Source organism: Hippocampus bargibanti, linkage group LG15 (assembly GCF_051943395.1).
Source record: "Hippocampus bargibanti isolate YZ-2025 linkage group LG15, ASM5194339v1, whole genome shotgun sequence".
NCBI classification, from domain to species: domain Eukaryota; kingdom Metazoa; phylum Chordata; class Actinopteri; order Syngnathiformes; family Syngnathidae; genus Hippocampus; species Hippocampus bargibanti.
The window spans coordinates 8,825,153-8,838,952 of NC_142748.1; the positions used below are offsets into that span (position 1 = coordinate 8,825,153).

General features: G+C 38.7%; 3 long non-coding RNA genes across 13 annotated transcripts in view; 2 read left to right on the forward strand and 1 right to left on the reverse strand.

Moving 5' to 3' along the window:
* Positions 1-81: 81 nt before the first annotated feature.
* Positions 82-9,797, reverse strand: LOC148887609 (uncharacterized). 9 transcript variants are annotated; one of them, XR_016117643.1, is made up of 11 exons: positions 9,707-9,797; positions 9,236-9,317; positions 5,520-5,660; positions 4,992-5,371; positions 4,831-4,883; positions 4,645-4,740; positions 4,286-4,562; positions 4,080-4,168; positions 3,805-3,913; positions 615-712; positions 82-438 (listed from the first exon to the last, which is right to left on the reverse strand). It is a non-coding gene; the product is annotated as an uncharacterized LOC148887609 (long non-coding RNA). The 9 variants fall into 9 exon arrangements; XR_016117639.1 differs by having other exon boundaries at positions 4,080-4,171; XR_016117641.1 differs by adding an exon at positions 1,565-1,729 and having other exon boundaries at positions 3,805-4,171.
* Positions 1,736-3,980, forward strand: LOC148887610 (uncharacterized). The gene is made up of 3 exons (XR_016117648.1): positions 1,736-3,172; positions 3,244-3,755; positions 3,843-3,980. It is a non-coding gene; the product is annotated as an uncharacterized LOC148887610 (long non-coding RNA).
* Positions 9,211-13,800, forward strand: part of LOC148887611 (uncharacterized) — a 22,427-nt gene continuing 17,837 nt past the window's right edge. For all 3 annotated transcript variants that reach the window (XR_016117645.1, XR_016117646.1, XR_016117647.1), the window contains exons 1-2: positions 9,211-9,348; positions 9,729-9,867. This is a non-coding gene — a long non-coding RNA (uncharacterized LOC148887611). The remainder of the gene's footprint in view (positions 9,349-9,728; positions 9,868-13,800) is intronic.

A 13,800-nucleotide genomic window follows, 5' to 3' on the forward strand; every position in this document is an offset into this window, starting at 1 on the left:
TCTTTTTCTGTTCTGCAAACATGAGACATGCAGGACTTAATGTTCCGGCTGCAGTTGCAAAGCAGTCAAATAAATCCGAATCAGAAAAGCTTTATTCGTCCCACAATGGGGAAATTTTCAGTCCACAGCAGCAATTTGAAAGGGGATGGGGTGAAGGGGGGGGGGGGGTGAAAGGATAGAAAAACAAGATATTCTTTCATAGTAAATCATCATCATCATGATTAAAGCAAATGAATATTTGAAGACACTCGCGCATCAACACCGATGCATTTTGTTCGCAAACAAAGGACTCTCCAATCTTTTAAACAATACAAGAAATCACGTAGTAGAGACATCTTGTGTTGAATTATTGACTTTTATGCTTTGCGAACATTTCAAGATGTCCTCCTCATTGTGCCCAAAGACTGTTGCGATAGGATCCATGACCTTCTGCGACCCCTGTAAGGACAAGCAGGCATAGTCTTTGACCACAAGATGAGCTTATGCAATCATATGAACCATGCTACTCCGTATGACTATGGGAAAACATTCATTGGGAAACTCAGCCGCCATGGTTGAGTGGACAAAATGTTTGGCTCCGCTACGGGCGACTGGTGTTTGAGTCCCACACTCACCGACAATTGGCCAGTAATGTGGGTGAGGAGAAAAGGAGATTCGAACAGGGATCACCTGAACTCCAAGTATTGTCTTATACCACTTGACCAAGTTGGATCTGAAAAACAACCATTTGCAAGCTATATTTATTCATACCAACCACAATACTTCCCATGAATACACTTGAAAGTTCTCTGAAAATCTTATCTGCGATAGTCCAGTGGTAAAACATTTGTTTGCGGCCCGGCTGTCTCCGGTTCGAATCCCGCTCTCCCCTGCGTATGCGAGCATAAATTTGGCAGATCAGACTGGACTCGAACAGGAGTCTGCACAACCACATGTTTAGTCTTACACCACTTCACCAACTCGGATGTGATAATACCTCATTCGGAAGTTATATTTATTGAAATAAACCATGTCGGTGTTCGTGACTACCGATCAAGATCTGTTTCAAAACTCAACTGTAATGGTTGAGTGGTCTCAAACTTTGGCTGCGACCCGGAAGTCTCGAGTTCGATTCCCGCTGCCACCTGCTGATGCATGCATAAATTCTGCAGATGAGGTGGGAATGGAACACGAGTCGCCCGAACCGCAAGTTTAGTCGTAGACCACTCAACCAAACTGGACCTGTAAAGCAACAGTTTACAAGTCATATTCATTGGTAAAGCCATGTTAATACTCGTGACTACCGATCAACATCTGCTTCAAAACTCAACTGTAATGGTTGAGTGGTCTAAAACTTTGGATGCGACCCGGAAGTCTCTGGTTCGATTCCCGCTGCCACCTGCATATGTATGCATAAATTCTGCAGATGAGATGGGACTCGAACAGGAGTCAGCTGAACCACAAGTTTAGTCTCAGACCACTTGACTAACTCAGAACTGAAATATATCATTCGGAAGTCATATTCATTGGCAAAAACCATGTTAATACTCATGACTAGCGATCAAAATCTGTTTCAAAACTCAACTGTAATGGTTGAGTGGTCTAAAAATTTGGCTGCGACCCGGAAGTCTCGAGTTTGATTCCCGCTGCCACCTGCTGATGCATGCATAAATTCTGCAGATGAGGTGGGACTGGAACACGAGTCACCCGAACCACAAGTTTAGTCGTAGACCATTCAACCAAGCTGGACCTGTAAACCAACAGTTTGGAAGTTATATTTATTGAAATACACCATGTCGGTGCTCGTGACTACCGATCTCAATCTGTTTCAAAACTCAACTGTAATGGTTGAGTGGTCTAAAACTTTGCTTGCGACTCTGAAGTCTGGGGTTCGATTCCCGCTGCCACCTGCATATGTTTGCATAAATTCTGCAGATGAGATGGGACTCGAACAGGAGTCAGCTGAACCCCAAGTTTAGTCTTAGACCACTTGACTAACTCAGAACTGAAATATATCATTCGGAAGTCATATTCATTGGTAAAAACCATGTTAATACTCGTGACTACCGATCAAAATGTATTTCAAAACTCAACTGTAATGGTTGAGTGGTCTAAAACTTTGGTTGCGACCCGGAAGTCTCTGGTTCGATTCCCGCTGCCACCTGCATATGTATGCATAAATTCTGCAGGTGAGATGAGACTCGAACAGGAGTCAGCTGAACCACAAGTTTAGTCTTTCATCACTTGACCAACTTGGATCTGAAAACCTATCATCCGGACATTATATTTGTTGGCATAATCTGTGTCGGTGCTCATGACTACCGATCAAAATTCGCAAAAAAACTTGTTTGCAATAGTCGAGTGGTCTAAAACTTTGGCTGCGGTCCAGATGACTCTAGTTCGATACCCGCTCTCACCTGCACATATGTGCATAAAGTCAGGTGAGCAGAAAAGGGGAATCGAACACGAGTCAGCTGGACTGTAAGTAAAGTCTTAGACCACTCGACTAACTCAGATTTGAAAACTCCTGATTTGGATGTTATATTTGTCCGTTGATCCAATACCAACAAAAATTGGTGACACCGTGTGGACTAGTGAAATATGACTTCAAGGGCGGAAGTTGTCAGCGCAGTTAGCTTAGTGGTAAAAGGCCTGCGTTGCGGTCCGTGTGGTCCGCGTTCGAATTTAACCAGGAGCGCTCATATTTGCCTCACCTTTAATATCCTACTGTTTCTACAGGTCGTTTTTTTCTTCTTTTTTTTAATTAATCACGTGACGATTGACGTAATCAACGAAAACGTATTTAAACTGCGACAAATTGAACAGTCGTTCTCTTTCCCTCCAAGATGACGGCCGACTGCACCTCCACCTCCACAGCAACGCCTGCAAGACGACCTCAAGGTATGACAAAATGCACGTTTTAACTTTCTTTTTTGGTCTTGCAATTTCTCGTTTGTGCAACTTTTAACATTTTTAATCCTTTTCAGACTTTTCAACTCTTCCACGGTAAGTCACCTGCAATATTAAATGTTTGACTGAACTGACACTCGTTTTGCAATTTTCTTTCTTTTTCAGCGTGCAGAGAAGCTCAGGTGCTCGCGTTTGACAAACGGGACGTTTAAGGTTTCTTTTTTGACTTTTTATCAATCCATTTTAACATTTTTCACGTTTTCGCGCTTTTTAACTGTGCACGGTAAGTCGCCTGCAGGTTTAAACGGCATAATGTTCGATTGAACTCGTTTTTTTTTCTAATTTCTTTTCCAGCGTCCAGAGAAGCTAACGTGCTCGCGTTTGACAAACGGAACGTTTAAGGTTTCTTTTTCGACTTTTTTATCGCTCTATTTTAACATTTTTCACGTTTTCAGGCTTTTAAGCTCTTGCACGGTAAGTCGCCTGCAAGTTTAAACGACATAATGTTCGATTGAACTAAATCGTTTTTTTATGTTTTTAGTTTATTTTACAGCGTGCCTCTGAAGGTAAGTTGCTCGCGTTTGCTAAACGCAGCGTTTTCGGTTCTTTTTCGTCGATAACGTAACTTTTTTTTTTTTCTAATTTAACATTCCTTCGCGTTTTCAGGCTGTTAAACGCTACAAAAGGTAAGTCGCCTGCTATTTCAATGGCACTATGTTCGTTATTTTTTTCTCCTTTTCAGTGTACAGAAAAGGTAAGCGTTTGCCAGCGTTTTTAGTTCTACATTTTAGACGAGATTCTGTTCTTACTTGGTTGTAATTGTGTCATTTCTTTCCACAGGCTGGGCAACTCTAAAAAGGCTTTTGGTGAATATTTTATTTTCTGGGGTGGAGTGGTATTGTTTAAACGGCTTACCGTAGTTTAAGTTGCTAACTATTTTTTTTCTTTTTCAGGCCACCCGTTATGCTGCAGTCCACTGCTGACGACGACAACGACGTGTCTGGCTCCCCCATTCGCTCTGTCACTGGTGAGACAAAAACACTTCTACGCATACATCTCCTAAATCATGTTTTAATTTCATTTCAGGACACGAGGAGGAGGTACAGGTGGCTTCGGGGGGGGGCGTTCTCCTGGACAAAACTGGAGGAAGGTAACATGGGAAATGACGAGTATTCACGCTTACTAACAACCTTTTTTTTGTGTCTGTGCAGGCATCTCAACTTGATCCAGAGCAGCCCGCGGAACAAGATGATGGAAAATGGGGCCCCCGTTGCGGTGTCTGCTGGGTTTGGAAAAAAAGCAAAATGGCTCAAGTGAACATTTTGTAACGCATTTCTCTTTTACAGACATTTCTGAAGACCGTCTAAAATGAAGATTGAACATTCTGTGCACTTACACTCAGTATGTTTTTCTTTGTGCTCAGGTGGTGACAAAGGATCTCTTGGCCCTGCAAAAGCGGAATCGGCAGCAACTCTGAAGACCAGAAAGGCTCAAGTGACATCGACCTTTTTCGCCAGTCATGTTTCTGTTGGGAAAGAGACTAAAAGTGTTTTTTTTTCCCCCCTCTCAGGTGGTGATCAACAATTGTTGAGATGAGCCAAGATGAAAAGCAGCCAATTTTCTTTTTGGGGGCAGAAAAGCTTCCAGTTGGTGCCATCGAAGCCGCCATGACGCTGAGCAAATAAAATGTTTACATTTTTCAAGTTGACCCACATTAAAAAATTGAATGAAAAGCTTGACTGGTGCATTGCATACCTCCCTTTTTTTTCTTCCTTCCAACTAGGTGGATTGCCAACGTTGGTGCTGTAACGTGAAATCTCCAGACGGTCAAAAGGAGTTGCTGTTTTCCCCCTGGACAACAAAATGAGAGGAAGATATGAATGATTTGAATTCACTCCAGTTGATCATTTTTTTTGTGTGCAGGTGTAACGACATCCTCACCTCATCCAGAGCTTTCTGGCGAATGGGCCAGTTGTGTCTCCCGGATGTGATCACTTTGCAAAACAGTGGCTGACGTGAATATTTTGTCACCCATTTCTTTTTTTGCAGGTTTCCCCAAAGCTTTTGAGCTTTGAGGGACAGTTTAAGGTACATTTCTTTACCGTTCTGTGCATTTGTGCAGATTTTGTTTTTCCTTTCAGCTCGTGTCCACAAGGCGGCGCCAAACGACATCTTTGGCCACGAGAAGACTACATCCTCTTCAGCCATTGATGCTTCGGTGACCGCTGGTGGTTGACCCAACATGGCGCCATGATCGTTGTTTCAGATGAGCCAAGATGCAAACAAACTTTCTTTTTTCTCCCCCTTTTTGACTGCAGAGAAGCCACTTGAACAGGCAGAGCGTCGTTTGACGCCACCGGCTTGAAGAGGCTCAGACGAGCGATGTGGCGTCAACCTCCCTGTTGGTGAGTTTGCTCACAACTGACAATGTCTTTTCGTTTCAGGTCTGCTGCCTCAAGCTGACTTCACCAAAAGCAGAAGGCTGAAATGGCATCACACTTTTAGGTGAGTGTTTCTTAAACACTTTATTTCTTTTTTTTTTAACTTTTTTTTTAAAATATTTTTTTAAGTTTTTTTTTTTTTTTTTTTTTTTTTTTTTTTTTTTTTGTCTGCACAAGAAGTGGACTTGCCTCTAACTCCTGGATGTCTTTCCTCTTAGATCAACACACCCGTCCCGCGATCGTCCGACCATCCGACCGACCACTTTGCCGCCCGGCAACAAGCAGACTGCCATCCAACATTGTAATTTTTCTTCTTTGTGATTGTTTACTCTGCAAAATAAAGCTTGATTAAAACACTTTAACTCTCAACTTCATTCTTAAACACATTACAGCTTTTAAAAATATTAAACATAAAAAAAAAAAAAAAAAAAAAAAAAATCAAAAATAATTTTCTAAATTTTTTTCAAAAAAAATTTTCAAAATTTTTTTTTCAAAATTTTTTTTTTCAAAAATTTTTTTTTCAAAATTTTTTTTTTCAAAATTTTTTTTTTTTTTTTCAAAAATTTTTTTTAAAAAAAAAAAATTTTTTCAAAATTTTTTTTTCAGGGCAAAAATCTGAAAAAGTGGGCGTGGCCTGTCTGGAATAAACGCTACTGATTGGCTGGTAGCTGTGAAAGTGGGCGGAGCATTATGAAAGCGGGCTCTGGTAGGTGGAAAGGTAGGCGGGTCTATGTAAATGAGGTCCCTCCTGATTGGTTGGCATGAATTAAGGCGTGGCTATGTAAATTCTGACCAATCAGAGCGGAGTATCATTTTGGGACTTAGAGAAATTGTAAAAGTGGGCGTGGTTATGCAAATGAGGCGGTTTTGATTGGCTATGCAAATGAGGCCCTCGACTGTGATTGGTGGTTTGGGAATTGGGCGGAGTTTGGGGCGGGGTTTGGGGCGGGCATTGCAGCATTTTTCAAAATTTTTCTAAGTCCCACTCGTTCTTCAAAATTTTTCTAAGTCCCACCTGAGATTCAATGTTAGAGGTGCACTTTAGTCACTTTTGACAGTAATTTCACTGTTTCGGTGGCATTTAAGTGCAGCATTTTTCACAAATATTCTAAATCCCACCTAAGATTCAAGGTTAGAGGTGCACTTTAGTCACTTTTGACAGTCATCTCACTGTTTCCATGGGTTTAACATGCAGCATTTTTTTTTTTTTTTTTTCTAAGTAACACCTAAAATTCAAGGTTAGAGGTGCACGTTCGTTACTCCAGACAGTGATTACACTGTTCCGGTGGCTTTCACATGACTTTTGCATTGAAGCATTTTCAATTTTTTTTCAAAGTCCTACTCGCTTCTTCAAAAATTCAAAAAGTCCTACCTGAGATTCAAGGTTAGAGGTGCACTTTAGTCACTCTTGACAGTCATTTCACTGTTGCACTGGGTATAACATGCAGCATTTGTCATTTTTTTCTAATTCCAACCTAAAATTATAGGTTAGAGGTGCACTTTAGTCACTCCAGACAGTGATTACACTGTTCTAGCGGCTTTCACATGACCTGTGCATTGAAGCATTTTCAAAAAATTTCTAAGTCCTACCTGAGATTCAAGGTTAGAGGTGCACTTCAGTCACTCTCGACAGTCATATCACTGTTGCCATGGGTTTAACATGCAGCTCTTTCAAAAAAATTCTAAGTCCCACCTAAGATTCAATGTTAGAGGTTCACTTTTGTCACTCCAGAGAGTCATATCACTGTTTCGGTGGCTTTCACATGAGCTGTGCATTGAAGCATTTTAAAACATTTTCTAAGTCCCACCTAAGATTCAAGGTTACAGGTGCACTTCAGTCACTCTCGACAGTCATATTACTGTTGCACTGGGTTTAACATGCAGCATTTTTAATTTTTTTTCTAAGTCCCACCTAAGATTCAAGGTTAGGCGTGCACTTTCGTCACTCCAGATAGTGGGTATACTGTTCTAGTGGCTTTCACATGGCCTATGTACTGAAGCATTTTCAAAATGTTTCTAAGTCCCACTCGTTTCTTCAATTTTTTTTTCTAAGTCCCACTGATTTCTTCAAAAAGTTTCTAAGTCCCACTCGTTTCTTCAGAATTTCTCTAAGTCCCACCTAAGAGTCAATGTTAGAGGTGCACTTTAGTCACTCCAGACAGTGGTTACACTGTTCTGGTGGCTTTTAAATGACCTATGCATTGAAGCATTTTCAAAATGTTTCTAAGTCCCACTCGTTTCTTCATTTTTTTTTCTAAGTCCCACTGATTTCTTCAAAAAGTTTCTAAGTCCCACTCGTTTCTTCATTTTTTTTTCTAAGTCCCACTGATTTCTTCAAAAAGTTTCTAAGTCCCACCTAAGAGTCAATGTTAGATGTGCACTTTCGTCACTCCAGACAGTGATTACACTGTTCTGGTGGCTTTCACATGACCTGTACATTGAAGCATTTTCAAAATGATTCTAAGTCCCACTCGTTTCTTCATTTTTTTTCTAAGTCCCACTGCTTTCTTCAAAAATTTTCTAAGTCCCACCTAAGATTTAAGGTTAGAGGTGCACTTTAGTCACTCCAGACAGTGATTACACTGTTCTGGTGGCTTTCACATGACCTGTACATTGAAGCATTTTCAAAATGATTCTAAGTCCCACTCGTTTCTTCAATTTTTCTCTAAGTCCCACTGCTTTCTTCAAAAATTTTCTAAGTCCCACCTAAGATTTAAGGTTAGAGGTGCACTTTAGTCACTCCAGACAGTGATTACACTGTTCTGGTGGCTTTTAAATGACCTATGCATTGAAGCATTTTCAAAATGATTCTAAGTCCCACTCGTTTCTTCAATTTTTTTCTAAGTCCCACTCGTTTCTTCAATTTTTTTCTAAGTCCCACTCGTTTCTTCAATTTTTTTCTAAGTCCCACTGCTTTCTTCAAAAAGTTTCTAAGTCCCACCTAAGAGTCAATGTTAGAGGTGCACTTTGGTCACTTCAGACAGTGATTACACTGTTCTGGTGGCTTTCACATGACCTGTACACTGAAGCATTTTCAAACATTTTCTAAGTCCCACTCGCCTCTTCAAAATTTTTCTAAGTCCCACCTAAGATTTAAGGTTAGAGGTGCACTTTAGTCACTCCAGACAGTGATTACACGGTTCTGGTGGATTTCACATGACCTTTGTATTGAAGCATTTTTCAAAAATTTTCTAAGTGCCACATGACGATGACGCATGAAAGGCTGAGTGAGTTGAGGGTGGATTTCGTCATATAAAGGCAAAGACTGGAATTCAAGTTGAACCATTTTTATTGAAAAGAAAAGCTAACATGACAACATGAAAGCATTTTACCAATATCAATGTTCAAGTGGCACAAACAATGACGACAGGCCCAAGACGGGGGCTTGCGCTTGATCAGCTCATATGTGACATCATGACACAACAGGGCAGACATGAGCACATCCGACTTCTCCCACTTAACAAAAACAAAGTGCAGTGTGCTCCACAACAACACGATCACACTCTTTTCGTAAAGTTTTTCAATTTTGGTAAAATTATTAAATGACAATGAAGTGGACCAAGTTAGTCACATGTGCACAAAGATAGATTAGAGATAGATGGATATAGATAGATGGATGGAGAGATAGATAGATAGATAGATAGATAGATAGATAGATAGATAGATAGATAGATAGATAGATAGATAGATAGATAGATAGATAGATAGATAGATGCACACAGACACATTTTTAATCTAACTTGGTCCACCTCAATGATAACAACAAACCAGAAGTGCATGATAATGGCCGGGTTGTCACTGTTTAGCACAAGTTTAAGTCGAGTGAGAGACGAGCACGCTCATCGCCACCTTGTGGTGCAACATGACATGAGCTCTTCAAGCACACCGCACCGCTCAGTACTCACGTGTGCAAATGCAAGTTGGCGTCCCTTCCGCATGGCCTCCGAGTCTGGCAGCTGTTACTTTTGGCGCAGGAGCCTCTTCAATCTGATCAAGTGGGGAGGGGGAAACAAAAGTGGTAAGTCACACTTGTTTTGTCCATAAAAAAGTCGTTTCTTTTGCATTTGAATCGTTTTTCATGATTTTACCCGACAAAGAGCCCGTATAGTAGTTTTCGTTTGTGTTACGGATGCACTTCTGTGAATAGTTTAGAGACTAATCTGCCCTCACGTGGATGGTATCTTAAATCTTTGTTGTGGAAAACATCTAAAACAACAACATTCGAGTCAAACGCTGATTGATTGAGAGCTAGGGGCGAGTCGTGGTCGTGCAGAATGACGGTCGCAACGTATCGTAATGGTGCACCTAAATTCGCCACTTAAACACGATCACGGATAAATGACAAATAGTGAGAATAAAAAGCTAAAATAACTCACCGAGGACTTGGCTTGTTGACAGCGGAAGTCGTTGCTCTTTGAAGCGGATGTGGGACGGTCCGTTCTTGTGCGGCTTCTTCTTCTGTTCGTCTTGTTGTTGGTGGATTGGATTCAACTGCGCATATCGCCTTCAAGTGGCCCGGAGCCCACAAAGCCATTTGGTAAGCAAACTTTTACTTTGGGTTTTTCCCATCAGGTGTCGCCGCAGCGAATCAGTCAGTGTCCTTCAGCTTCAGAGGTTTGATTCGTATGTTCGTTTTTTTGTCAAGCTTTGACGTCGGATGCCCTTCTTTACACAACCCTCTGTATTTATCCGGGTTTGGGACAGGCACAAGAAGTAATATTTCTCTAATTTAAAGATAATTATTTGTTCCATCGATCTAGATGTAATTTTAATATTTGTCCGCCAGACGGCGCTTATTCCCCAAAAAACGAGAAGTAGTGTTTTTATTTGTCCGCCAGACGGCGCAAATTCCCCATTCTTCTAGATGTAATTTCTTTATTTGTCCGCCAGACGGCGCAAATTCCCCAGTCATCTAGATGTAATTTCTGTATTTGTCCGCCAGACGGCGCAAATTGTTGGCTGTGATGAAAGGAGAAAAAATAAATAAATTGTTTCAATACCAAAGAACAAGTAACGATTGTAATGACCATTTAAAAAAATTGTCACTCTGACATTGTGTACAGTATTTTAAACTAATACATTTCAGTTCAGCTTCACCTTTTCTGCATATAAAAAATTTCTAGTTTACATACAATGTTTTATACTTTAAATTCTACCTGGTTTTACACATAGTTCTATTTCATGTGACCTGCTTTACTGCCACAATTTATATTTATTTGTCTGTTGAACAACAGGATTAGTGCACTATTCGTCGAGTAAATTTGTTATTTTAATATTCGTCTTATTGAAAGATAAATATTCCTTCCATCGATCTAGATGTAATTCTGTTATTTTCGCCGTCTGGTGGACAAATAACAAAACTACATCTAGTTCCATTGAGAATAAAGTCCTCTGGAGGACAAATAAATCACATCTAGATCAATGGGGAATTAGCGCCGTCTGGCGGACAAATAATAAAACTACATCTAGTTCAATGGAGAATAAGATCCTTCTGGCGGACAAATAAAGGAATTTTTAGACAGAAAAAACGATCATGAATATATAGTGATGCGTTTTTGAGCCCCCCCCCCCAAAAAAAATATTTTCACACGATAACAGTCAAACAATTTCAGAAAACATGCGTTGACTCGACTTTCTGTCGGGCCGCAAGCAATTCACTCTGAGCACGGAAATGGCCACAATCGGACAGAGCAAGAAAGTTTCGGAAATTTGAGTCTTTCCGACTCCAAACGTCTGCCGAATTCTTCATAATACTTGATCGTTTTTTTTGGGTCAAAAACGCCTTACGAAGCATGGTGGTTTTTTTCGGGCTAAAAACGCCATACGATACACGGTCTTTTTTGCCTACAAACGGCTTACTATACATGGTCTGTTTTTCACCTAGAAACACCTTACTATACATGGTCTTTTTTTCATCTAAAATTGCCTTACTGTACATGGTCTTTTTTTGTCTTTTTTCTAAAAACGTTTTAGCTCAAAAAAAGACCATGTATAGTCAGGCGTTTTTAGTTCGAAAAAGACCTTGTACAGTAAGGCGTTTTTAGGTGAAAAAAAGACCATGTATAGTCAGGTGTTTTTAAGGGAAAAAAGATCATGTCTATTAAGGTGTTTTTAGGTGAAAAAATGACCATGTACAGTAAGGCATTTTTAGCTAAAAAAAGACCATGTATAGTAAGGCAATTTTAGATGAGAAAAAAGACCATTTAAAGTAAGGTGTTTTAGGTGAAAAAATGACCATGTATAGTAAGGCGTTTTAGCTCCAAAAAAGACCATGTATAGTAAGGCAATTTTAGATGAAAAAATGACCGTGCAATAGTAAGACGTTTTTAGCTAAAACAGACCATGTATAGTAAGGCAATTTTAGCTAAAAAAAGACCATGTATAGTAAGACGTTTTTAGCTAAAAAAGACCATGTATAGTAAGGCAATTTTAGCTCAAAAAAAGACTATGTATAGTAAGGCAATTTTAGATGAAAAAAAGACCATGTATAGTTAGGCGTTTTTAGTTAGAAAAAGACCATGTACAGTAAGGCGTTTTTAGGTGAAAAAAAGACCATGTATAGTAAGGCAATTTTAGATGAAAAAATGACCGTGCAATAGTAAGACGTTTTTAGCTAAAACAGACCATGTATAGTAAGGCAATTTTAGATGAAAAAATGACCGTGCAATAGTAAGACGTTTTTAGCTAAAACAGACCATGTATAGTAAGGCAATTTTAGCTAAAAAAAGACCATGTATAGTAAGACGTTTTTAGCTAAAAAAGACCATGTATAGTAAGGCAATTTTAGCTCAAAAAAAGACTATGTATAGTAAGGCAATTTTAGATGAAAAAAAGACCATGTATAGTTAGGCGTTTTTAGTTAGAAAAAGACCATGTACAGTAAGGCGTTTTTAGGTGAAAAAAAGACCATGTATAGTAAGGCAATTTTAGATGAAAAAAGACCATGTATAGTAAGGCAATTTTAGCTAAAAAAAAGACCATGTATAGTAAGACGTTTTTAGCTAAAAAAGACCATGTATAGTAAGGCAATTTTAGCTCAAAAAAGACTATGTATAGTAAGGTAATTTCAGATGAAAAAAAGACCATGTATAGTAAGGCGTTTTTAGTTAGAAAAAGACCATGTACAGTAAGGCGTTTTTAGGTGAAAAAACGATCATGTATAGTAAGGCAATTTTAGATGAAAAAAGACCATGTATAGTAAGGCATTTTAGGCAAAAAAAGACCATGTACAGTAAGGCGTTTTTCGGTGAAAAAAAGATCATGTATAGTAAGGCAATTTTAGATGAAAAAAGACCATGTATAGTAAGGCGTTTTTAGGTGAAAAAAAGACCATGTATAGTAAGGCAATTTTAGGTCAAAAAAAGACCATGTATAGTAAGGCGTTTTTAGTTAGAAAAAGACCATGTACAGTAAGGCGTTTTTAGGTGAAAAAAAGATCATGTATAGTAAGGCAATTTTAGATGAAAAAAGACCATGTATAGTAAGGCGTTTTTAGCTAAAAAAAAGACCATGTATAGTAAGGCAATTTTAGGTGAAAAAAAGACCATGTATAGTAAGGCAATTTTAGATGAAAAAAAGACCATGTATAGTAAGGCAATTTTAGCTCAAAAAAAGACTATGTATAGTAAGGCAATTTTAGATGAAAAAAGACCATGTATAGTAAGGCAATTTTAGGTGAAAAAAAGACTATGTATAGTAAGGCAATTTTAGATGAAAAAAAGACTATGTATAGTAAGGCGTTTTTAGGTGAAAAAAGACCATGTATAGTAAGGCAATTTTAGTTCAAAAAAGACTATGTATAGTAAGGTAATTTTAGATGAAAAAAAGACCATGTATAGTAAGGCGTTTTTAGTTAGAAAAAGACCATGTACAGAAAGGCGTTTTTAGGTGAAAAAACGATCATGTATAGTAAGGCAATTTTAGATGAAAAAAGACCATGTATAGTAAGGCATTTTAGGCAAAAAAAGACCATGTACAGTAAGGCGTTTTTAGGTGAAAAAAAGATCATGTATAGTAAGGCAATTTTAGATGAAAAAAGACCATGTATAGTCAGGCGTTTTTAGGTGAAAAAAAGATCATGTATAGTAAGGCAATTTTAGATGAAAAAAGACCATGTATAGTAAGGCGTTTTTAGGTGAAAAAAGACCATGTATAGTAAGACGTTTTTTGCTAAAAAAGACCATGTATAGTAAGGCAATTTTAGGTGAAAAAAAGACCATGTATAGTAAGACGTTTTTAGCTAAAAAAGACCATGTATAGTAAGGCAATTTTAGCTCAAAAAAGACTATGTATAGTAAGGTAATTTTAGATGAAAAAAAGACCATGTATAGTAAGGCGTTTTTAGTTAGAAAAAGACCATGTACAGTAAGGCGTTTTTAGGTGAAAAAAGACCATGTATAGTAAGGCATTTTAGGCAAAAAAAGACCATGTATAGTAAGGCGTTTTTAGGTGAAAAAAAGACCATGTATAG